At 43.9% G+C, this 26,338-nt stretch overlaps 1 long non-coding RNA gene across 1 annotated transcript in view; it reads left to right on the forward strand.

Moving 5' to 3' along the window:
* Positions 1 to 1,193: 1,193 nt before the first annotated feature.
* The window catches only part of LOC310639747, a 41,427-nt gene continuing 16,282 nt past the window's right edge, over positions 1,194 to 26,338 (forward strand). Inside the window, exon 1 of the long non-coding RNA XR_014492395.1 lies at positions 1,194 to 1,248. This is a non-coding gene — a long non-coding RNA (uncharacterized lncRNA). The remainder of the gene's footprint in view (positions 1,249 to 26,338) is intronic.

Consider the following 26,338-nt stretch of genomic DNA (forward strand, 5'->3'; position numbering starts at 1 on the left):
ACAGAAACTCACATGGCTGTGGGATTTTCTGTAGCCTTACTGGAATAAGGGGTACGTAATCAACCTTCTTCAGATTTCTGACATTAGATGAGTTTTTAAAACAAAGTTCTCAGAACATCAAGAAATACCTTTTAAAGGCAAAACCCCTTTTGTATAACTCAGTTCTTTAATGTGGAGCTAGAAGATATCAATAGTTAGGTTCATGAAAAAAAATAACTTCTCTCAGTTTTCCAGTTTGGCCACATTTTCAATGACCACAAATTAAACTGTGTTTGACCAGTGTCCAATATAACTGGGTTTCAATCTAGCTGAATCATTTATCAGATTCTGTCAGAACTCTGGCATCTAAGTTGGAACAGATGCTTTTGTAATTCTATCTACAAAAGAAGTGCAGCAAATTTATCACAGCAGGTTCACAAAGGTTCTGTTTTTACACAGCGGAGCCACACCAAAGAACTTTTCACCTATTCCTCTCCAGGAAAAATTCACCTTGATAATATCCTGTTTCTCTCTGCTTTTACTGCTTAGTGTCCCCTAGAAAATATGTGTTAATCATATTTGAAAATATGTGTTAGAAAATATGTGTTAATCATATATGCAACTTCAAATAACACTTCAATTAATTGAATTTCAGACTATAGAAACTTATGGCACTCTTTCAAAATAAAATAAATAACTTCAGGATTATTCTCAGATAGCATTAATTTTTTAAAATATTTTTTCAGAAACAACTGGCAAGCATGGTTTTCTCTTCAGCTGTTAGCTCTAACAGCAGAGCCATTATTGTCGAAGGACAGCATGTCAATCAATTCACACATACTGGAATTTTGCTTTTTTGTTGTTGTTGGGATTTCTAACACTTGCCTCTACCTACAGCTGCTAAAGTTTTGTAAGGCTGGACTGAAGATGCATACACATCTGGAGGGCACAACATTGGAGAAGGCTGTTCTAAACAATGATGTTGTTGTTATTATGATTTGGCATTGTTGAAGATCTCCTGGCAGGGACTCACAAAACCTGCTGTCATATCCATCACTCAACAAAAGCTTGCAGAAATTCTTTTCAGGCTTCTGGAGGAAGTAATTTACTCAGCCACAGATTAAAAAACTGGAAGTGCCAGCTTAACAAAACTTGACTCTTCTCCCTCCCTCCAATTTCTTTCTTTTCAGGATGAAAATGCAGGCGGAAGACCAGAAAGCCTCAGTTGTGTTCATGGAAGCATGTAAAGTAGCAGCAGCAAAGGAAAAGGTGTGGGGCACCTTCCCAAAAAATTCTGTGTTAGATGATACCATATGCCAATGAGCCCACACACATTCCGGCATCTGTAGTTTTGTATTTTTCAGAAAATACAGAACTAATATTAATTTTGTACTTTTAATCTTTGTGAGCTTTGGGGTGAATTCTCCCAAATGTAAGTACATAGGTTTCATCTTCAAAAACTGTAAAAGTGAGAAGTGAAGCAGACAATAATATACTGTAGAATGATGGAAGGCAGTTTTAGCTTTCTTACTGTTCTTAACTCCAGACTAAAATCTGCTCTGAGACATGCACTTTATTGGGGATTGGATACTTCAAATTATATAATGCCTAATTTATGAGATGCAGCCTGACTTGAGTCAGAATTCAGGATTATGATGATGATTAAACCACAACCATGATTTTATTTATTTATTTTCTATATTTATTCAATTTCCATAGCTTCCCAACTCAACCAAGAGACTCTGGGTCGCTTACAATTCTAAAATTATAAAACAATTAAAAACATTAAAACAGTAAAGTTTTAACAGTAGGTTATGCTCACGCTGTTCAAGCACATTTCCATGAATACAAATTATAAACCACTGGAAGGTTACAATATTACTTGCAACAATAATTATATAGATAGTCCTCAATTTATGACCACAATTGAGCCCCAAATTTCTGTTGCTAAGCAAGACATTTGTTAAATGAGTTTTGCCTCATTTTACCACCTTTCTTGCCAGGTTGTTAAGTGAATCACTGCAACTGTTAAGTTACTAACATGGTTGTTAAGTGAATACAGAATTTTGCATATACCCACATATATTATAGGACACAGAGAAACAACAGTCTAGTTCAGGTTATGTATACATGTGCATGGTGAGAAAAACGAATCTTGCGAGTTTACCAGATGGATGGCGTAGGGAACAAAGCTGTTACAGAATTGGGTAGTCCTGCTAGAAATACTTCAAAACCTCCTCCCAGAGGGGATCAACAGAAACAGACCGTAGAGTGGGTGTGTGTAGGGTCTTTAACGATGCTTTGAACTCTAAGCATGTAGCGCTTATAGGCAGCATCCTGAATACCAGGGAGCAAGCTTCCTATGATCTTCTCAGCTGTCCTTACCAATCTCTGTACGGACTTTCTGTCTGAGGCTCTGCTGCCACCAAACCAGACAGCGATGCAGTTTGCTAAAATGCTCTCAGTTGTGCCTCTGTAAAAAGCGGCAGAGAGAGAGAAAGAGAGAGAGAGAGAGAGAGAGAGAGAGAGAGAGAGAGAGAGAGAGATTCGCCCAATTGACCCAGTTTGCCTCCATGTCTAAGGCAAGATTAAGACTCATTTCTAGTTTAGCACTTTATCCATTCAAACACACTTTATCCATTCCAACAAATTGACCCTCCTGTATTATGTAGCCCATTCTAATCTACTTTTTTATTTCTGAGGCCAAAATTCCATAACTAAACTACTAACTCTGGTCAACTCAACATATATATAACTAACTATGGAAAGAGATCTTAACTGTGCTGCTCTTGTCTGAGAAGCTTTGCTCAGTATGATACACTTGAGAGCTGATGCACAGTCTTATTTTTTTTTAATTGTAGTTGGGGGCTTTTTTCCTTCAGGGTTTTGTAAACATTATTTAAATTTGGTTTTATTTGGATCAGAGCCAAACAGAACGATGGCTATGTTTCCTTACAGAACAGGCATGTAACTGCTATTTTATTCAATGGAGCTTATCTTGCTCTCCCAACATGTTGTAAGTAACATGAATTGTATTTAAAGAATGGAAATAGAATGTCTACCATGGAGAGAAAAAAATTGTTTACATGAGCTCTTTTTTTTGTATATAAACCTTTCGTTTTTAGCATAAATCCAAATTGGATCCATTTGCATTGAGAGTCTATGTCTTCCGTACTTTTAACAATGTAGATTTAGCAATGTAATATATTCATATGCTAATGTACAGATGGGTCAAGATTAAGATGCATTTCTTCCTGTCATGTGTTCTTTTTATTGTGTGATACTAGTAATTTTAAAAAAAATATTATTGAAAAAGTCCACATACTTGCTGAATTGAAAAATACAAATTTGGAATTGGAAATGGTGTCTTTCAAGAACTTTTTGTTAAAATCCAGAATAATGTAAAACCAGAAATATAAAAATTTAGATAATATCCAGTTCTACCTACAGGTGAAGTTACTAACTACACTGTAGATAGTACAGATGGCCTGGTGGATTTTTCAATTTTGCTGTATTAATCCAAATCAAATCAGATAAAAGTAATCAAAACATCAACCCCTGCTTTGAAATAAGCTAATTTCTAGAAATATACTTATGAGTAATTTTTGTTCAGAGTGGATATAGCAATGAGAGTTTGTTTTACATGATAGATAAATTCAATTTGGAAAAGAGGCATTTAGTTTGGACCTCTATAGGACTGGCATTTGGTGAAACCAGGAATCTGAGTCAAATACACAATTGCCTTAGTCTCATATCACTCCCATCTTTCTCAGTCATTGTGATTTTGTGCAACTGTCACATGTTCTTCTCTTCCCAATAACTCTATCCTTAAACATGACTGCGATCTACAGATAACAGCGATACCTTGATTTGGGCAAAATACTATATTCATATAAGCAGTGGTGGGATTCAGATATGTGAACAACCAGTTCTCTGTGTGGATGCCACTTCCAGAAGTCCATTCTGGGCCTGGGCAACAAAAAATTAGCTACCGATTCTGCTGAAGTGGTGCAAACTGACTGAATCCCACCACTGCATATAACCCATAATAAGGACTTCTTAAGCATGACTAATGTTTCAGTATAGTGATTCATCTCATTGAAATTAGAGAAGCATCTTTGTGAAATTAGAGAAATGGTTAACTTGAGCACTCTGAGTGATAAAAACAGGAACTTGGGGGAAAAATGCCCTAAATGTGGCAAGTCTATTGAATTATTCCTGCTAAATACGCTTTGTTGATAAGGGCAATCTGTAATAAAATGATGTCTTTGGGAGAGCTTCAGTATTCTATACCAGTGATAATGCTATTCTCATTGGATTGTACTTTGAATGAAGGCATTTCTCCTCTTATTTTACAAACACTGAACATGCTGACATCTTGTTTAATTCCTCAGTAGCCCAATGTTGACTACATATAGTAAAAAATTGGCATCTGGCATTGGTATAACGAATAATCATAATCTTGTGTCCAGCTGTATGGTATCACCTAAGCAACTTTTGTTCTTTTCCAAAAGTTAAGTTGAATGGTTTTAGAATTGATTGAGAGATCACCAGGAAATACAAGGTCAGTAGACCACAGTGAAGGTCTTAAAAGCTACAAGAAGAAAACAATACTTCCATATTGTTGCCAAAAAAACCTACATGGGCCTTTCCATGAAGCCATTGGGAACTGACTCAGCCTATTAGGCATTGCATTTTATACTGACCTGGCAGAATATGAAGACTTTTGCTCTTCAGTGGATCACTGGGAAAAATATGAATATGAGAAAAAGAGCTTATTGCACATTATTTGATTTAGAAAAAGCATACATTAAAGGATTGAATTATATAGGGTGTTACAACTCTACATTTGAAATTTGGTTGCTGCATGTAAGAAGAAAGCAAAGCATGTAACTAAGAACAAAGAGAATGCTCTCAGTGGTACTGAGTAAATCAAGAGATGTCATATTGTTTTGTTTAACTATTTATGAATTAATTTATAAGGAATGCTTGTTGTGATGTCTGAAGTGTATAGAATGAGGACATGCATGTGTGCATATTTTTATATATATTTATCAAGGCAGCTGAGCTTGATAGTAATAGTGATGTGAATAATTGCCCACTTTGTTATATGGAAGTCAAAGTAGGTTATGTCACATGAAACATACTTTGTTTCAAATGTAACTGAAGATGGTTACTTAAGAAGTATGTGTGATAAAACAAGAAAATTTGTAATTCACAAATAAGTGCACATTGAATGAATGTGAACTGAATACAGAAGTGAATGATCAGTACAAAAGAAGAATGCTGAAATGGTTTGTTCACATACCAAAAGTGCATGAGAATCAAAATTGTAAAACAAATATTTGAATATAAGCAAATGGGTTGAGAGGTTGGGGGGGGATGAAGAAAGAAAAAAACTGAGATTTTAAAGACCCAAAAGAATTCAGTGAAATGGTATGTGGAAGCAAGGATGTTCTGGAAGGACAGAAAAGTCTGGAGAGACATGGTGAATGATTTTGTTATAAAATATTTATTTATTTATTTATTTATTTATATTTATATACCGCCCTTTCCCGAAGGACTCAGGGCGGTTTACAGGGTGATTAAAACAAAAAATACAAAAGTTAAAAACAGATTTAAAAAATTATATCCGTCCCTGAACAAATAAAACCCCAGTTAAAATTAAAATTAAAATTAAAATTCTCAGCCTGGGCCAGAGATCTCGAAGAGCCAGGTCTTCAGGTCCCGGTGAAATGAACGGAGGTCGGGGGCGGTCCTAAGCTCCACTGGCAGCTTGTTCCAAAGGGCAGGCGCACCCACTGAGAAGGCCCTATCCCTGGGTGTTTTCCGCCGGCAGTCTCTTACCGGCGGTACCCTGAGAAGACCCTCCCTGTGGGAGCGCACTGGACGAAGGGAGCTTGATGCCGGCAGCAGGTGTTCCCTCAGATAACCCGGACCCAAACCATTTAGGGCTTTATAGGTCATATATATTTAGCTATATTTCTTTTTCTTTTCTTACCTCATGACTTTAATTTCTCTGCTTTGGTATTTTTAATTTCTTTTTTTACATTTGCAGAATATTTCTAACCCTGAACAGAAGCTCCATAATAGAAATGTATATATCCGTGTAATGTATTAAGATGGTAATGATTGGATTAGCTGTTTTAAATTCTCAGAGGGATATATTCTCTGGCATATCATTAGTCTAATTCAGATCTGATTATTTGATTGATTGATTGACTGATTATGTGCCATCACATCAGTGTTGCTTGAGATTACATAGATAGTGGCTCAGTGGGTTAGGACACTACGTTGGGAAGGTAACAGCGTTCCGTGCGCCTTTGGCATCTAGTCATGCCGGCCACATGACCATGGAGACATCCTCGGACAAGCGCTGGCTCTTCGGCTTTGAAATGGAGATGAGCACCGGTTCCTAGAGTGGGAAACGACTAGCACGCATGTGCAGGGGAACCTTTACCTTTACCTATGTCCATGATATACTGCACTAGTCAGGCCACACTTGGAATACGGCACACAGTTCTGGTCGCCAAGGCACAAAAAAGATGTTGAGGCCCTAAAAGTGTGCAAAGAACAGCAACAATGGGGTCTGGAGCCTAAATTATCTGATGAATGCCTAAAGGAACTCAGTCTGTTTAGACTAACAAAAAGAAGGCTTAGGGGTGACATAATAACGGTCTTCCAATAGTTGAAGGGCTGTCTCAGGGGAAAAGGCATCACTTTATTTTCCCAAGCACCTGAGGGCAGGACAAGAAGCAATGGGTGAAAGTTCTTCATAGTGAACCTGGAACTAGGGGGAATTTTCTGATGTGAGAAGAATTAATCAATGGAACAGCTTGCTTTCCAGAATTGTGGGTGTTCCATCGCTGGAGATTTTCAAGAAAAGATTGGACACCATTTGTCCAGAATGGTATAAGGACTTCTGCCTTGGGCATGGGGTTGAACTAGAAGACTTCCAAGGTCCCTTCCAGGCCTATGATTCTACCCATCCCTAACTCATTTAGTCAAATCTAAATCCCCAAGTTATGAGCATTCACTTAGCGCTCATTCAAAGTTATGAGAGCAAGTCTCAAAATTATGAATATTGAACCACCACAGCAGTTGTTCACCCTTACAATGAATGCAGATGCTCTGCAACATTCACCTTATTCCCCCCCCCACACAATTGGATTGCTCTCAAACAATAAGACCCGGGTGTGTTGCTCGCTCAAATGCACCGGCCTTATTGAGAGCAATCCAGCTGCTGCGCCTCTGCTTTCTTCCAATTTGGATGGAATCGGGCACCCAAGCTGGTGGTGGCCATTTGAGTGAAGAGGATGAGGCGAAAGAGATAAATAGTGAGACTTTGTGCCAGCCAGCCAGGAAAGGAGTAAGTCAAGTGGGGGTGCTGTCTGGCTGGGTAGGGGGATAGTGGCCACCACCTGCAGCTTGAGTGCCTTGCCTCCATCCAAGTTGAAGAAAGTGGAGGCACAGCAGCAAGATTGCTCTCAAACAGTAAGGCCTGTCTGCGCTGCTTGCTCCTGTGACTGGCCTTATTAAGGGCAATCACACTGTTGCACCTCTGCTTTCTTCCAACTTGGATGGAATCAGGGCACCCAAGCTGCTGGTGGTGGCACCTGAGTAGTCATAATCCCCAGCCAGCCAGCACCCTCGCCCGACCTACTCCATGCCTGTCCAGCTAGCACAAAACCTCCCCTCTCAAGCAGCTGTGAGTTCCATGGAACAATGGGGTCTCATTCCTCCCCAGTGTAGTGAGTTCTGGCAGACTGGACATGGGTGCGAGGGGCTGGCCCCACAATGCCTTCCAGATCAGTTGAAGGCTTCATTCTTGCCCTCAAATTAAGACCAGCACACATGAGTGAGCAGTGCACCTGGGCCATGGATGGCATTGGTTCCCGCACCCATCTGACTCTGATTCCACGCTTGCCCCATAGGCATATAAACGAAGCAAACACTTCCCCACCAGAATGGAAGTTTTCAGGGCCATGATCTCTTCTGCAGAGAATTTGTGTTTGAACTTGGGCAATATTACAGCAGCCAGGAGCTTCCATTGTTGGTGTGAAAAGCATTTCCAAGCAAACTCTCCTCTCCCTCAATGGGAAAGAAACTGTGGCAGAGAGGAGACAAATTTTGCAAGGTGAGTTGGCAGGATGGGAGGGGGAAGCCTTGGTTGCCTGTTCCATCACTAGCCCCCCATGGCCTATTTTCATGGGTCGGGGAGCCCTTCATGCCCTGTTCCATCACTAGCCCCCCCATGGCCTTCCCCACCCTGTGATATCTTATGTACACTTAACAAACTGTGCATTTGCCCCCACATTCGATTAGCAAATGCATGAGTGGAAGCAGGGAGTGATCGCATCCGAAATATGAGATTCACTCCTATGAATCCTCAAGTTACGAATGGAATGGGCTGGCTCCATTACATTTGTAACTCGAGGACTACCCGTAACAGTATTATCTGCATGATTCTAATCTTTGTAGGTAGACATATTGCAGCATTTGAATATATTTTGCAAGGCCTTCACAAATGCTCTACCAAGCATTTGTCTAGGGCACAGGTCGGCAACCTGCGGCTCCGGAGCCGCATGCGGCTCTTTGAGCCGTCTCTTGCGGCTCCCAGCCGCCCGGTGCGCGCGCACCTCTTCCAACGGGCAGTGGTGCGCGCGCACCTCTCCAAATGGAGAGTGGCACCGCCCGTTTGGAGAGGTGCACGCGCACCTCCCCAAACCTTTGGGGAGGTGCGCGCGTACCTCCGCGCGAATGGGCAGCGGTGCCGCTCTTTCAGGAAGCCCGCCGCGGCCCGTCTGTGAAGCTGCCGAAAGCGGCAGCTTAGCAGACGGGCCGCGGCAGCTTCCGCAAAGAGCGGCGCCCCTGCCCATTCCGAGAGGTGCGCGCGCACCTCTCCGAACGACCGGAGGTGCGCGCGCACCTCCCCAAACTTTTGGGGAGGTGCGCGCGTACCTCCGCGCGAACGGGCAGCGGTGCCGCTCTTTCAGGAAGCTGCCGCTTTCGGCAGCTTCCTGAAAGAGCGGCGCCGCTGCCCCTTCGCACGGAGGTACGCGCGCACCTCCCCAAAGGTTTGGGGAGGTGCGCGCGCAACTCCGGTCGTTCGGAGAGGTGCGCGCGCACCTCTCGGAATGGGCAGGGGCGCCGCTCTTTGCGGAAGCTGCCGCAGCCCGTTTGCTAAGCTGCCGCTTTCGGCAGCTTCACAGACGGGCCGCGGCGGGCTTCCTGAAAGAGTGGCACCGCTGCCCATTCGCGCGGAGGTACGCGCGCACCTCCGGTCGTTCGGAGAGGTGCGCGCGCACCTCTCGGAATGGGCAGGGGCGCCGCTCTTTGCGGAAGCTGCCGCAGCCCGTTTGCTAAGCTGCCGCTTTCGGCAGCTTCACAGACGGGCCGCGGCGGGCTTCCTGAAAGAGCGGCACCGCTGCCCATTCGCGCGGAGGTACGCGCGCACCTCCGGTCGTTCGGAGAGGTGCGCGCGCACCTCTCGGAATGGGCAGGGGCGCCGCTCTTTGCGGAAGCTGCCGCAGCCCGTTTGCTAAGCTGCCGCTTTCGGCAGCTTCACAGACGGGCCGCGGCGGGCTTCCTGAAAGAGCGGCACCGCTGCCCATTCGCGCGGAGGTACGCGCGCACCTCCGGTCGTTCGGAGAGGTGCGCGCGCACCTCTCGGAATGGGCAGGGGCGCCGCTCTTTGCGGAAGCTGCCACGGCCCGTCTGCAAAGCTGCCGAAAGCGGCAGCTTTGCAGACGGGCCGTCGCCATCGGGCAACCGGGAACCGGTTCCATCTCATTTTTTAAAAAATGGCAGCCGCGTGCGTCCGCGCATGCGCAAAAAACCTTTTTGCACATGCGCGTGCATGGACACACGCACGCGGCTCCCTCTTTTTTTAATTTGTGATGGAACCGGTTCCCAGTGGCTCTTTTTCTTTTTTAGGTTGCCGACCCCTGGTCTAGGGCATAGTTATTTAAATTTATATGCCACCCATTTTTTTATCACATTTCTTGACGGTTTGATCCTCTGTTATTGATGATTGATTCTAAAAGGTAGAATATATCATTTAAATAACTTCATTATCATTTTTAAGACTGATTATTCTATCACGTGTCATTAGCTTGGTCTTTTTTATATTTAATCTTAATCTCGTTTCTTCACTGTGCTCCCTAACTTTTATTACTAAAGTTGGCTAAATTCAGATCATATAGAGATCTGTAATTAAGACAGTACAGAAGCATTGTTTTATGAGACAGGGGAAGAGATAAATTTACAATAGTCCAAGGAAAGCAATAGATTAAAATCTACAGAACAGCAAACAGATAAAAAGGTTAAAGATAAACAATAGAAGAAATTTGAAAATGGAAGGAAAAAAAATGGGCAGACAGGAGAGAATTTCCCTGAGCTAGAAATATGAAAGGTCAAGATCAGCATGTTTATTTAAAATAATACCTAGGCACAGTAACATCTATACTTAGTTTTCTCTTCATCCAGCTTTGCCCTTCATTTTTTAAGTGTAGGTTTGAATATATGGGTTTAAAACGTGTTTTCACATTTCATTTTAAAAATATAAAACAGGATGACATTGTACAGCATATTGTTGTTTTTTTCTTTTCTCTGAACCCACATGAAGTCTACTAAAATACCAGTGATGGTCAACTTCTACTACTCAAGCATATTACAGCTGTATATATATATATATTGGTCAAGGTGAAAGATGCTACTTAATCCCCTTTATTCTTGATGACTACATTTTTCATCATGTTCCAATTCAGTTAAGTTTGTTTCATTCACCACAAGCCCTCTTCCAGGCTCATCCCATTGCTCCTGCCATTTTCATTACTTATTTTACAAAAATATGTACAAAAGCCATTTTTGTTCACCCTGTGGGATGTAATTAATTCCAAAAAGTCCTCTATTTCTCTTCAAAAACAAAATAAAAAACTCACCATAATTACTATGCTGATTCTAGCTGGCTGCATTTGATGTGGGATCAGTTTAAGTGCATAAGCTGATAGAAAATCAAGTTTGATGTTTCATCACTATATAGTGAGATATATTGCATATAGAGAACTGGCTTTATTTAGTGCGACACACACACACACACACACACACACAGAGAGAGAGAGAGAGAGAGAGAGAGAGAGAGAGAGAGAGAGAGAGAGAGAGAGAGAGAGAGAGAGAGAGACAGAGACAGACAGACAGACAGACAGACACATGGTCACCCTACGGAATAACTGTAATTTCCTTCCTATCAAGAGACACCAGAATAACCCAGTTTGATATGAAATGGCTAGAAAACAGGTTTTCTAAAATGACATTTAAAGTTTAGAAGATCTTGGATCATTGGGGGAGGGGTGAATCCATGTCACTGAAGACTAAAATAGAACATAGCCTATTGACATCATCCTAAAAGGGGGTTAATTATGCACTGCCATGTTGATTTGTATAATACACTATAATTGAGACTGAGAATTGTGTTTGTATTAAGAAAGAGAACTGGCTTTATTTAGAGAAAAGTGTATATGAGCTAAAGGAACACATAGCTTCAGGTTAATGAATGAAACCCTGTGGATATATATTCACTTCTTTGGCAACCCAGCAAGAATACTGTCTCTCAGAGCGTAGGTGTTCTCTGAATGTGCATTTATTTTGGGAGAAATTGATACAAACAAACAAGCATGGAGTGATATGTGGGCACAACCTGCAATTTGCAAGCCACATACTGAGAAGCAGTTGTATTAATCCCATTCTAGCTGTGGCTATAATGTGTGTTGCGTGTACTACATCGCTAGGAAGGGCTTGGCAGAAGCCCTTTCATTTTAAGTAGTATTTGCAGACTACATTTGAAAGTTGTATTTTTTTTCCTTCAGAAATGCTCACAGTAGAAAGCAGAGAGGACCAGTAAATAAAAACCATAAAAAGGGCATATTTTTAGCACACACAAGACCTATAGTATGAAGAAAGTCTTGCATGATGGCAGTAAGAGAGCTGTGATGTGAAAGGCTTATGCTACAGTAATTATGACAGTATTTGAAAGCTAAAACATATAAAGAATGGTTGAAGGAATTGGGTATGTCTAGTTCAGGGGTAGGCAACCTCGGCTCTTTTATGACTCATGGACTTTAACTCCCAGAATTCCTGAGCCAGCTATGCTGACTCAGGAATTCTGGGAGTTGAAGTCCATGAGTCATAAAAGAGCTGAGATTGCCTACCCCTGGTCTAGTTTAATGAAAAGAATGACTAGAGGTGACAAGATCCCAATATCTAAGGGGCTGCCACAAAGAAGAAGGGGTCAAAACACCTGAAGGCAGGACAAGAAGCAATGGATGGAAGCTAATCAAGGAGAGAACCAACCTAGAACTAGAGAGAAATTTCTTGACAGAACAATTAATCAGTGGACCAGCCACCCTTTAGAAGTTGTGGGTGCTCCAACACTGGAGTTTTTTAAGTGACTCTGTTATTCTGTTCTGTTCTGTTTATGTATGTTTATGTTTATTGGACTTATATACCGCCCTTCTCCCGTAGGACTCAGGGCAGTTCACAAGGTATTTAAAATAACAATACAAATTACAAAAGTTAAGAACAATTAAAATAATTAAATTTAGTCCTTGAATAAAATAAAACCCCTGTTAAACTCCAATCAAAACCCAATTAAAATAAAATTATAATTAAAATTCTCAGTCCTGGCTGGAAAGCTCAAAGAGCCAGGTCTTCAGGTCCCGGCGGAATGAATGAAGGTCAGGGGCAGGCGCCAGTCATTATCTCTTTACTTTGGGTTAATAAATTAATTCAGTTTTGGCAACTGTTACCCAGATTTAGTTGTGAATAAAAATACAATTTGGCAACATCAATAAACCTGCAACCTCTTACCTAAACTATATTGAGTAGAAAATAGCTAAGTACTAATCAGAAAAAATCCTTTAGGTTTTAGCTTTAAAGCAACAGTCAAGGGCAACGTCTAAGGTGATAGTTGGCAATCGTTCTGTGCCTGGATGATCTTCTATTATCACCAGGCTGCATCATCTTCATCCACATCTTCATTTTCATCATCATCATCATCTGCCTGTGGAACAAGCAGTTGTAATATTTGTGCCATAATTCATAAGGACATTTGCCAAAAAATTTTTGGTAAATTGTCTTCTAGTCTACATCAAGCTAACTTATATAAATAGAACTGTACAGTTTTCTTGGCCTGCTACAGAAACTGTCTAGTTTTTATTTTTGTTTTAATTTTCCAGCCTAACCTACAATCCTGGACTTGCCAGTAGTTTTTCTATCCAAGTACTAGTAAGAGTTGGCTCTGCTTAGTCAATGTCTGTTAAGTGTTTCCACTTGCTGAGGCAATCTCATGTGAATTTGCCCCAAAGTATTGATAAGGTGCATAATAATGCCAATTTTTATTTTATTTTGGGGAATAAAATAAGAGGGGGTGAGAAGTGGGCCCCAACTACAAATCTTGCTTTTTTCTAACCCTCTTCTCCTACAAGTGTCATGTAATATGCAAGGACTGAATTCCTTGCATTGGAAATTTGTCTTTTGGTTAAGAAGTTTCAGGGAAGAAGATTCCCGAATCCTTACCCTTCATCTTCTGGGGCAATCTACTCCTCTATTGAACAGTTCTTGTAATTACAGTATATTTTTGTGATCTGCTGGCAAATTTGCTAAATGCATATTTAGGTCATTATTTCTGTAAGCTAAAGTTTCAAATTTCAGTTAGAGTTTCAATTAATTTTGCTTCTCAGAGCCACTAAAATAATTTAATACAGAACTATGATATACACTTTAAATTTTGGCATTTGATTGAAAATTGGATATTTCTTAGAGATAGTTTCCTACATCCTTCTCTCCCCATTCTAATTCTTTTCTGAAATGATTACCTTTTCAGAATCATGAAGTTATCATGATAGCTCTATGATCTGCATCAGTCCAAGCCAGGGGTAGGCAACCTTGGCTCTTTTATGACTCGTGGACTTCAACTCCCAGAATTCCTGAGCCAGCATGGGAGTTAAAGTCCATGAGTCATAAAAGAGCCAAGGTTGCCTACCCCTCGTCCAAGCTATGTGATGACATCATTAAATAAAATAAGATTTGTATGAAGGAAAAAAGGGAAAGAAAAAAAATACTGTGTCCAGTTCTGAAGACTTCATTTAAAAATGATATGGATAAGATTGAACAAGTCCAGAAACAGGCAACAAAAATGGTACAAAGTCTGAAGGACAAAAGCTGTCAGGAGAGATTGAAGGGACTGACTACTCTATAGTATGTACATCCTGGAGGACACAAGGGAAAGGGAAAAGTAATGTTAGAAAGTATTACTTTACACAGAGAGTAGTGGAAGCTTGGAACCAACTTCCAGCAAAGGTAGTGGGTCAATCATCAGTAATTGAGTTTAAACATGCATGGGATAAACACATGTCCATAATCCAACAAAAAATAAAGTCAAATAAATAAAATGTTAAACAAACAAAGAAAAAACTTACAGGGCTGACTTGATAGAACACTAGATCTTTTTTTGCCATGTTTCTGTAAAAGAAGCAAAATGTTCTGGAAAATGCATCAGAAAGAAAAAACTTTTTCACAGTGGAATAAATAACCAATCAAACAAATCCTGCACAACTTCAAATCATATCTATTAAAAAGAGATTTTTAATGAAAAACTAAAATTGTGGCAAAATTACTTTTGGCTGAATTCCTGAGATAGGCATTTTTCATATTCCTCTTTCAAATTGTTTTCTCTGTGGCCATCTCTGTTAATATTGTCCTTTTCGTGGATTAATAGAAGGAGTTCTGACTGTGGTTATTTGATTCCTGGCAAGCAGAAAGCACACAGTGAATGTGTAAACCAAGTAGTCTAACATAGTTTCTTATCCCTGTTATCTACTAACACATACTAAACATCCAGATTTTAACAACTTCTGCCAATGTTCTCAACATCTTGTCAGGTGCATTCCGAACATCAGGGCCACTAAGTGAAAAAAAAATGTATAGAGAAGTCAACTTCCAATACTGTTCAGCACTTATAAAGAAAAAAAGGCATTTTTAAGTATACTGAACATTCTGCATTATCTTTATCCCCATTGCACAAACCTCCTTCTAAAATCTACAACATATAAAATTCCATTAGATTTGAGCAATTGATACAAGCACAAACCACACAACCACAACTACACACACACTTCATGGCTGGGGGGGGACCCACTGCTCTTCTAAACAGAAAGTAAGTAAGGGTCTTACTTCGACATTTTTGGATAGAATGAAACTGCCTTGTTATGCCTCAAGGAAATGTAATTTAATATGCAAGGTGGACGCCCTTTGCCTGAACTTCGCTGTCAGCATTTATGAAAACAAAATTCCAGCTTTACACAATAAAACCAATTTGCTTCTGGTTTTGGATGAAAAGGCCTCATCAAATGAACGAGTGGCCTTTGCGTAGCTTTTTCCTTACCCACTGAGATCTTACATCAGAATTCAAAATAGCTCTGGATTTGAAAATAACTTGCAGGCACATCAGTCAATCAAATAAAGGCACTGCTGCAGGAGGCCCCCAGATAGCTTAGTCACAACAAAGACAACTATTTTCAGAGACTTCTAAGCAGGGTCTGCTTGCAGCTGCAGTCTAGCCCTGAAAAAGAGCGGCAAGCTGGCTTTGGAGAGTATCCAGAAAAGGAATCAATTTGAACTCCATCAGGGCTCTTCTTACCTTCTAAGTGAGTGTGAGAAATTTAACTTGTAAGCCCACCACAGCTGTCAAGGGAGGTAAATGGGTTAAAGAAAGAGAGACCCCAAATAAACTTAACTTCATGCGAAGATGAATGCAACACACATTGCATAGTATTCAGTCAGAGACCTGCAATAAAAGGCCTATCAGCAAAGAATCAACTATGTCATTTATTTAAGGAGCTGGATAACATGAACTTCAGCTTTTGGTGCAACTTCCAGAACTGCAGCTGGAAATTCAGGGAGTTGCAGTGCAAACACATCTGGAAGGAGCCTTATTAGGGAAATAGGGAGTAGATAATCCTCACGTAATTTCCATGCTTCCAAGTCCTCTTCATATGGCAGACTCAACTGACTTCACCGATTCCCATTTCATATGCTGATCCTTTTCTACTATGACCCTATTGTTTTGGGATAGTCTGCTGTCTTATCCACATCTCAATTTATTTATCATGGCTTCCACTACATTCTTTCAAGGATGTCTGCAAAACCTCAAAATTAACAGAATAACAGAATAAAACACTTGGAAGAGACCTTGGAGTTCTTTCAACCCCCTGCTCAAGCAGGAAACCCTATACCATTTCAGACAAAATTGTATTTTAATAGAAAAAAAAATCTTACCAGTTCTCCAACTTGCATAATAACTCCCAAATTATCAGGGAACATTGATGAATTATAATTAGATTTGGCAATCATATGAGGTCTTGGTCCTTCCCCCCCCCTCCCCGACTTTCCTGGAGCTTGCTGAATTTTTACAAGATTGTACTCATAACTATATTTTGTAAAAAGAAAAAAAGGTTTTGTTGAAGATCCAAAGTTATATTCCAGTACAAAATATATTTCTCCATTTTGCTTGTACCCGATACCCAACCATAGCAACCTAACAGGAAAAGAAAGGACCATTTTTTTTACTCCCAAAAAGCTCCTGGGTGGAGGTGTGGTTTTTTTCCTTTTTTTTTCACAGTGCAAAGCCAGCCTTTTAGGACCCAGGAGTATGGTAAAAATGGGGATTTTGGTGTACTTCAGCTCATTTAAGATGCTTAGCCAGACCCATATGGCCCAATCTGCCTCAGCAGGAGGAGCATTGGAGACAGTGGAGGAGGTCAGCTGAGGCAGTAAAGGGCAGAGTGGCAGGGGGACATAGGAGAATTTCGATCATGGTATGCTGCAGCAACTGTTACTTCAAGCACGAAGAACAAGTTTCTTTGTTCAGCACCATCATAACTTTGAATGGGCACTGAATGAATGGTTGAAAGTCCAGGATTGCCTGTATTTGTGTCGCCCAGATCACGATTGTCCCAAAGGTACATTTTTGAAAGGCAACTGGATTTAGTTTTTCCTTGAAGATGTTTTGCTTCTCATCCAAGAAGCTTCTTCAGTTCTGAAAAAAAGTGAAGTGTCTTCAAGGAAAAACAAACTAAATGTATTGCTGCCACTGGATTATAACAAAGGTAAATGCTGTGGAAGAATTTGAATAGAAGGCTGTCAAAAAATAAGCAGTAAATGGGAAAAAAATATGGAAGCTCATTGGGAATGGATCTTGTTACACTCGTATAATATTACTGGGCATGACCAGGTGTAACTGGGAACTGATTCAAATAAGCTAAAATATTTTTCAAGTTTCAGAAATATCTGAATTATATGAGAAATCTGAGATGTCTGTCTAGAATTGGTGGTCCCTTTTTTATGAGGAATTTATGGCAACTAAAAGATACACTCTTTTTTATAATTAGAAGAGAGGGAATATAAATAAGTTTATTTGGTATTTACTTGCTACTTTTTACTATTCACATTTCTTCATAGCAATCTAAGAAAGACATTTTGGAAACTTTGCTGGTTTTGACCATATAGACATTCAGGAAAAAAAATGGTGCAGTATGCCAGCTGTGTATTTTACTAGCTTAGGTAGAAAGCTTTTGTTTCATGTAAACATGTGTTTGTGTGTATGTATATACACACAAACTAATATTTTAAGATAATTTTCAGTACCACTGCAAAAGCAGGAACAGATCTACAAAAATTATGTGATTTCAATTTAATATAATGGTTTTGGTGATATGGAACTGAATGGATTTTTTTTTAAAAATATGAAATTAGAAAATTATGAATTAGAAAACAAATATGGTGTTGTATGGCAGTTTATCGCTGAGAACAAAAAAGAAAGCAGCAAGTGGAATAGTTTATAGATGAAAAAACAAGAAATGTTAAATATTTCAAATGTAAAGTGATAGGACAATATATATAGCAAAATTATAAGTAAGCATTCATAATCCTCTTCTCTTTCACACTTCATAAATACAGTACATCAGATATTCTATGTCAAATTTGTAGATACCAAAATTAAGTAGATGATTTCTCTAAGTTCTCTAAAAGAAGGACACATTCTTGACACATTCTCAAAGCTTGGACTCTTCCTTGCAACAAATAGAAGCACTGGCCTAATTAAGAAAGACTACTGGGAGAATTAATCTTTCCTTGAGTTGTGGGAAGTCAAGGAGATATAAACCATTGGAGAGATATTTGTACAATAATTCAAGCACATATCTTGGCTACCTCATTGCTAAGTGCTAGGATGCTATAGTCTAAAATAATCTTCTCTTCTGAAATAAGTACAAATGCAAATTCTCTTTCAGCAGACTGTATTAGAACAACAACAATGAATAGCTAGCTAGCTAGAGATAGGTAAAAATGCAAGACAATTACTTTTTAAATTATTATTAAACATATATATATATATATATATTTTTTTTTTTGCCGGCTCCGAAGATGGCGGACGCGCTGGGGAGAGCTCCGTAGCCCCCAACATCAAGGCGTCCCCCCAGGAGCCCCCCAGGGACGTCGATGGACCCCTGGGGTGGGGCAAGAATTTCGGGCAAATGAGCTGGGTAACTATGCCGCCCGCTGCCTCCCGAAACAACTGCAGGGGTGCCAGGACATCCCTGCCCCGCCGCCTGGGTCGCTGGCGACCGTTATAAACGGAGCCAGCACCCTCCGCCCTGCCTCTGCCGCTTGTCAACTGCCGAGCAAGGGCTGCGCCTCCGCCGATCAGCTGTGCGGCGGAGGCCCCGGCGGAAAGGATGGCAGCGGCTGCGGCGGCGATTTTCAAGCCCCCAGGCTGGTCGCTGATCCAGGGAGCCTGGCAACGGCGATGGCGGTGGCGGCGGGGCGTCTCCAGGCCCCCCTGGCCATCCAGGAGGGGCCGGAGGCTCTGCTCTGCCCCGGCCCCCCCACTGGCTCCCGGGTGACGGCGGCGTCTCCAGGTTATCAGCGGAGACGCCGCGGACCAGCTGGACCAGCTGGGTGACGGAGGCGGAGGCATCGGCGGCGCCGGAGGTGAGAGACCCGCCCCTGGACCTGGACCATGACAGCCGTCGCAGCCATCCAGGAGGGGCCGGAGGCTCTGCTCTGCCCCGGCCCCCTGACCGGCTCCCGGGTGACGGCGGCGTCTCCAGGTTATCAGCGGAGACGCCGCGGACCAGCTGGACCAGCTGGGTGGCGGAGGCGGAGGCATCAGCGGCGCTGGAGGTGAGAGACCCGCCCCTGGACCACGACAGCCGTCGCAGCCATCCAGGAGGGGCCGGAGGCTCTGCTCTGCCCCGGCCCCCTGACCGGCTCCCGGGGACGGCGCCGTCTCCGGACTATCGACGGAGACGCCGCGGACCAACTGGACCAGCTGGGTGGCGGAGGCGGCGGCATCGGCGTCGAGAGGCCCGCCCCTGGACCACGACAGCCCTGGACCACGGCAGCCCTCGCAGCCATACAGGAGGGGCCGAAGGCTCTGCTCTGCCCCTGGCCGGCTCCCGGGTGGCAGCGGCATCTTCGGCGGTGAGAGCCCAGCGAGCCCTGGTCTGCGGTCTCCTCCGATGCCGATCACCGGGCAAGGGCGGCGTCTCCGCAGATCAGCTGTGCGGTGGAGGCGCCGGCAACGAAACCAACAGCAGCAGCAACGGGCAGCGGCGGCGTCTCCGAGGATCAGAGGAGGTGCCACGGATCAGCTGGGCGGTGGAAGAGGCGGCAGCGAGGACGACCGCGGCCGGGACTGCTTCTCCAGGCCTAGTCGTTCGCCACCCATGGGCCTTGACAGCGGCGGTAGCACTGACGGCGCGGCATCTTCGACCCGCCCCCTGTACCGCTACGGCCGTTGCAACAATCCTCAAGGAGACGCCGCAGACCAGCTTTACAACGGTAGCGGCAGCAACGAAGACATGGGCGGTGAGGCAGCTACTCTGGGCCCTGGTCGACCGTCCTCCGAGGGGCCTTGACAGAGGCCCTGACAGAGACGCTAGTAACAGCGGTGCGGCGTCTCGACCACCGTGGGCTGCCCCTGGACGGCGGTGCCTCCGAAAGATTCACACCAAAGGAGACGCTGGACAATGGAGGCGACGGCCCGAGCCACCTCCTCGAGACACCTTGATCGGAGACGGCAACACCAGGGGCATGACACCAGGGACTCCCGTACCTCTGGGAGACCACGCTCTGGACGGTCCTCAATCAATAGGCCGGGAGCAACGCCCAGAGGATCAGGGAGAGAACTGTTTGGGGCGGCTGAACCACCGGAGCTGACGCCAATTAATGGATCCCTCCATCCTGCCTTCTGCCCACTCTCACCCATCTTTGCCCATTCTCTCCCCACAGGACATAACGGGCCTGGGTGCTAGCCACAGTGGCAGAGTGGCTGGGCCTTACACCTGCTACCCCATAGAGGTGAGAGCTCTATGGGGTATGCCTCACCCAGAGTACGTTCTGGACCACCTCCGGAAGCAGAGACACAACCCATCGTGAGAGGATGAGGAGTGGCCTGCTTCTGGGGGTTCGCCCGGCCAAGTGGCAGTGGCAGGGCGACGATCCAGATACGCACCTACCCGACTCGACCCTCCTGCAAATTCACCATCCGGGGGACAGCCTTCCCGGAACCACCTGTGACTATGCTCGTTCAATACTCTAGCATAGCACTGCACGCCCTCAGGGGTTCCCCACTCTCCTGGGTGCGACCCGCCTGCATCACATCCAATCTTGATGACGGACCCAACCACTGGGCCTCTGAGAGATGGCCAGGCAGGGTCAGGGGCCTCCAGCATAAGCCCAACAAGAGGCCCCTGATTAAGTTCTTAGTTAAGTTTTTTGTGGGGTTAGGGAGGGGGGAGGGAGGAGACTATGGTTGTGCGGGAAAGGCACGCCTTCCAGCCACCATAACGCATGCCAGGCCCACGGCCGTTCGCGACGGCGTACAACGAGGACCAGTCGCCGATAACACCCAGTGGCGTACTGACAAACGTCCCATCCCTAGGATGGTGGGGAATGGCAGAAGGTGCACAGACAGAGGGCCGTATCGTCACCGGGAGTGTCATCTCCGCTCTGTACAGGCGGTGAGACGCTCCGACCCTCTGTTCTCCCCCGGAGGACCCGGGAGCAAAGGTGCGCACCCTCCCATGCTAAGGCTGGTCTACCTGAATGCAAGGTCCGCAGCTAACAAAGCTCACCTCATTCGTGACCTAGTGGAGAGTGAGCATGCGGACCTGGCCTGCATCACGGAAACCTGGCTGGGCCCAGAGGGGGGTGTTCCTCTGGTAGACCTCTGCCCGCCAGGTTTCCAGGTACTGCACCAGCCCCGGGCTCATGGGAGGGGTGGGGGAGTGGCAGTTATCATCAGGGAATCCCTTAGCCCGCGAGAGACCACCGTCCCTCAGATGGTCGGGTGTGAGTCTCTCCTTCTGAGATTCGGCCCAGGGGCGCAGTTGGGTCTGCTGCTGGCGTACCTACCACCTAATCGTGCAGCGGCGGCCCTACCCGAGCTACTCGATGTCCTCTCAGGGTTGGTGGTTGAATTCCCAAGACTCATGGTCTTGGGCGACTTTAATCTACCGTCCCTGGGAGGATCGTCCGAACTGGCTCGGGAGTTCATGGCTTCCATGACGGCCATGGACCTGCTGCAAATAATTTCTGGGCCGACTCATGAGAGAGGCCACAACCCAGACTTGGTGTTCTTGTCTGGACGGTGGCGTGATGATGTCGGTGGGGGTGCCACAACTATTACGCCCCTGTCATGGACCGATCACCACCTCCTGCGGCTAGACTTCCCCCTTGCCACCCCCCACCGTGGGTGCACGGTGCCAGTCAGATGGTACCGCCCTAGGCGCCTAATGGACCCTGATAAGTTCCAGGCAGCGCTTAGGGACTCGCATGCACCCCCTGCTCACAGCTCGGCAGAAGCCTTAGTGGAAGCCTGGGAAAAGGCAGCCACGGAGGCTCTGGACCGAGTTGTACCCTTGCGGCCTCTGACCCGGCGCAGATCCCAGCGAGCCCCATGGTTCACCGAGGAGCTCCGGGAGATGAAGCGTCGGAGACGGGGCCTAGAGAGCCGTTGGAGGTCCAGTCGATCCGAATCCGACCGATTGCGACTAAGAATCCTCACCAGGTCTTATCTCGCTGCGATAAGGGTGGCAAAATCCAACTACTTTTCCACCCTCATCGCGTCCGCAGATAATCGCCCGGCTGCCTTGTTCAGGGTGACTCGCTCCCTATTAAACCAAGAGGTGAGGGAGGAACCCTTGCAGGGTCGAGCCGAGGAATTTGGTCAATATCTGCTGGATAAAATCGCTCGGATTCGAACTGGTCTGGACTCCAACTGGGCTGAGATGGAAGAACAAGACATGGACAGTCTTGTCGACGTCATCTGGGAAGAATTTGATCCTGTAACTCCTAAGGAAGTGGACAGGATTATGAGAAGGTTGAGCTCCTCCACATGCTTACTGGACCCGTGCCCTTCCTGGCTGGCCTATACAGCTCGAGAGGCGACACGAGGCTGGTTCCTAGCGGTCATCTCTGCTTCTCTGAGTGAGGGTCACTTCCCCACCGCCTTGAAGGAGGCGGTGGTGAGACCTCTCCTCAAGAAGCCCACCTTGGACCCATCCTCTTTGAATAACTTTCGTCCAGTCTCCAATCTTCGCTTCCTTGCGAAGGTTGTTGAGAGCGTGGTGGCGCACCAACTTCCTCAGATCCTGGATGAAGCGGTTTATCTAGACCCGTACCAATCGGGTTTCAGGCCGGGCTACAGCACGGAGACGGCATTGGTCGCTCTGATGAATGATCTCTGGAGAGCCCGGGACAGGGGCCATTCCTCTGTCCTAGTCTTATTAGACCTCTCGGCGGCTTTCGATACCATCGACCATGGTATCTTGCTGCGACGCCTCAGGGGACTGGGAGTGGGAGGCACGGTTCTACGTTGGTTCTCCTCCTTTCTCCAGGGTCGCTCGCAGTCGGTGCTGACAGGGGGACAGAGGTCGACCCCGAGGCCTCTCGCTTGCGGAGTCCCTCAGGGGTCGGTCCTCTCGCCTCTCCTGTTCAACATCTACATGAAACCGCTGGGTGAGATCATTCGCAGTTTTGGAGTAGGGTACCATCAGTATGCTGATGACACCCAGCTTTTTATCTCAACTCCTAACAATATCAGTGATGCCCTAGACGTGATGTCCCGCTGCCTGAAAGCGGTCCGGGAATGGATGGGGAGAAACAGGCTTCAACTGAACCCGGACAAGACTGAATGGCTGTACGTACCGGCAAGCCAGGAGAGTCAGAACGTCCCACTGCTTAACATTGGGGACAAGTTACTTCCCCCGGCTGATAGGGCCCGCAACCTGGGTGTCCTCCTAGACTCGCAGCTCTCCCTGGAAGACCACATTGGAGCTGTGACCAAGGGGGCCTTCTCCCGGGTTCGACTAGTTCGCCAACTACGGCCTTATCTAGACCTGGATTCCTTACGTACAGTCACCCATGCCCTTGTGACATCTCGCCTAGACTATTGTAACGCTCTCTACATGGGGCTGCCCTTGAGATCCACTCGGAAGCTTCAACTGGTGCAAAGTGCGGCGGCACGGACACTCTTGGGAGCCTCCCGATACTCCCATATCACACCTCTCCTCCGTGCGCTGCACTGGCTTCCGGTTGCCTTCCGTGTGAAGTTCAAGGTGCTAACAATGACATTCAAAGCCCTACATGGCATGGGTCCGGACTACCTACGGGAGCACCTTCTGCCGATGTCAGCACCCCACCGTCCTGTGCGCTCCCACAGAGAGGGCCTCCTCAGGGTGCCACCGCTCAAGGAATGTCGGCTGGTGGCCCCCAGGGGGAGGGCATTCTCAGTGGGTGCGCCAGCCCTCTGGAACACCTTACCTACCGAAATCCGGATGGCCCCTGACCTCCGTACCTTCCGTCGCGACTTAAAAACTTTTTTGTTCCAGCAGGCTGGCCTGGCATGATAGCGTTAATTGGGGTCCCAGTTTGTGTGCATTAGTGTTTCTTATTATTTTATTGTTCGGTCTGTATACCTTCCCTTCCTCTGTACACCGCCCCGAGTCCCTCGGGAGAAGGGCGGTTTATAAAAACTAATAAATAAATAAATAAATAAATAAATATATGCCTCCTGGCTTCCAATGACTCTGTAAAACATTGGGTTTTCAATATATGTATTCCAAACTGCCCAAAACCTGTTTTGGTTAGATGAATTGGAGGACAAATGCTATCATCTGCTGCCTGCCTAACTATTAGTCAATAGGTTTACAGAAACAGTATGCACAAGTCATAAGATTTACTTCAGGCTTGCTTTAGAACAGTGTTTCTCTTTTTTAAAACATCATTAGGATTCTCAAAATATAAAATACAAATGAAAATAAAGATAGAAGGGAAATGGGAAAAGGAAAGAATGGGGAAAGAGAAATATAGGGGAAAAGGGGGGAAAAGCGTTGACTTCCAACTTTTTTCAGTGCAGTAAAATACAAAATGGAATTGCAGCCTCGTTTTTTACTTTATCAAATTAACAAATATCAGCCATTTCTATAACAATAAATTTAATAAGCGAAAACCAAAGTCAATTTTTTTTCTGTCTCAAGCACAAAGCCCAGAAGCAGTTTCCAAGTAGAAACAAACCTGGATATATTCCTTTCTCTAATTAAAACAGTAAATTTTGCCATCTCTGCTAGTCCACCACTTTTTCCATCCATTCTTCTATTGTAGGGATTGACATATCTTTCCATTTCTGTGCATGTAGAATTCCTGTTGCACTCAACATGCACAGTATCACAGTTCCAAAACTTTTTTCCAAGTCCTTATCCTAAAACTAAATCCTAAAACTAAAGCTACAGGTTTCAAATTTATGTTAGTTTTAAGGATCTTTTGCAGTATAACAGAGATCTGACCACAATATGTTTTTGCCTTATCACAAGTCCACCAAAGATGATGGACTTGTAATAAGATAATGGATGATTATCTTGTTTTGAATTACATTTCCTACATACATTTGAAACACCTTCATACATCTGTAACAACTTATCAAGTGTTAGATAACAATTGCACATATTATATAAAATGTTTCTTTCAAATTATAATTCAGTGTAAATTTAAAACTATTTCTCCACATATTTTCTCATTGTTCAAGATTATATTGTATCCAAAGTTCCTTGCCCACTGAATCATATATTGTTTCACATATTCATTTTCCAGATTCAATTTCAACATCATTTTATACACCTTAGCATGATCTTCATTAGTACATATATCAATTTCAAATTCATTTTTATAGATTAAAACCCATAGCTTTTTTTGTCTATCTGAAATCTTTCCTTAAATTGTAAGTATGTGATCCAGTGGCTTCCAATTCCAATTCTTCTTTTGACTAGAGATTATATTCAGCTAAAACGAGGAAGGGGAACATCTACAGGGGATATCAAAAAAGTTGAGATGGTAATCGCAATGACCTGTAATCAAAATATTGCTGCTTATGATGTGTGTCACATATATCTTACAAATAGAAAGAAACAGGACTTCAGTCATGTTATGGTCTCTAACTTGATTATTTTTTTCAAATACCCTCCTCCCTCCTGATTATATAAGATTTCAAATTTCTCAGTGAAGGCAGAACTAGATGTATTTATGTTACAAAGCTTGATAATTTACCTGGAATTCTCTGCTATTCCAATAAAATAAAATTTGGAAGTGTTCTCCTTACTCACTGAAGCACAAGAAGGAGAAAATACATCAAAATCAACTTTGCAAGGCTCTGTTATTGTAGCCAATCTCACTAAAAATTGTTTTAACCTTGCTATAGAGTTGATTTCCTGACAATATATACTATAAAGAAAAGATGTCCATCAAAGCAAAAGATGTATTGGAGCATCAGATCACAAAACCCAATTCATACTGAAATCTTATTATGAGAGAAAGGCCAAATGTTTTTTTCTCTGCTAGTATGTCTGTAGCTGAAAATGCACCTGGCTAAAATGAAAGCACAGTCTGGACAAATCAAAAACATAGAAGAAATGGCATTGTGTTTTCCTGTGACCACCTGCCATGATTTAAAGAACAAAGAAGGAAATGAAACTGAAAAATCATTATTAATTCAAAGGTAGTCAATTGGTGTACAGAAGGCATGTGGCACAATGCTGCCCATGTTTAGAAAGAAATTAAGTTCAGTGGAGATGCCAGATTTTCAAATGTTGTCTCATTCAAAATTTCCTCTCCATTGTTATAGAATAATAATCACTGTTGGCTTTGTAATGGAAAATGAGCTGGAAATCATTCACTGAACTGATAAAAAAATCAAACAAATTGGGACGTTGAATCTGTAATTCTTAAAAATAATGAACAGGCTTTA

The sequence above is a fragment of the Vipera ursinii genome, assembly GCF_947247035.1.
Source record: "Vipera ursinii genome assembly, chromosome: 4".
Classification (NCBI taxonomy): domain Eukaryota; kingdom Metazoa; phylum Chordata; class Lepidosauria; order Squamata; family Viperidae; genus Vipera; species Vipera ursinii.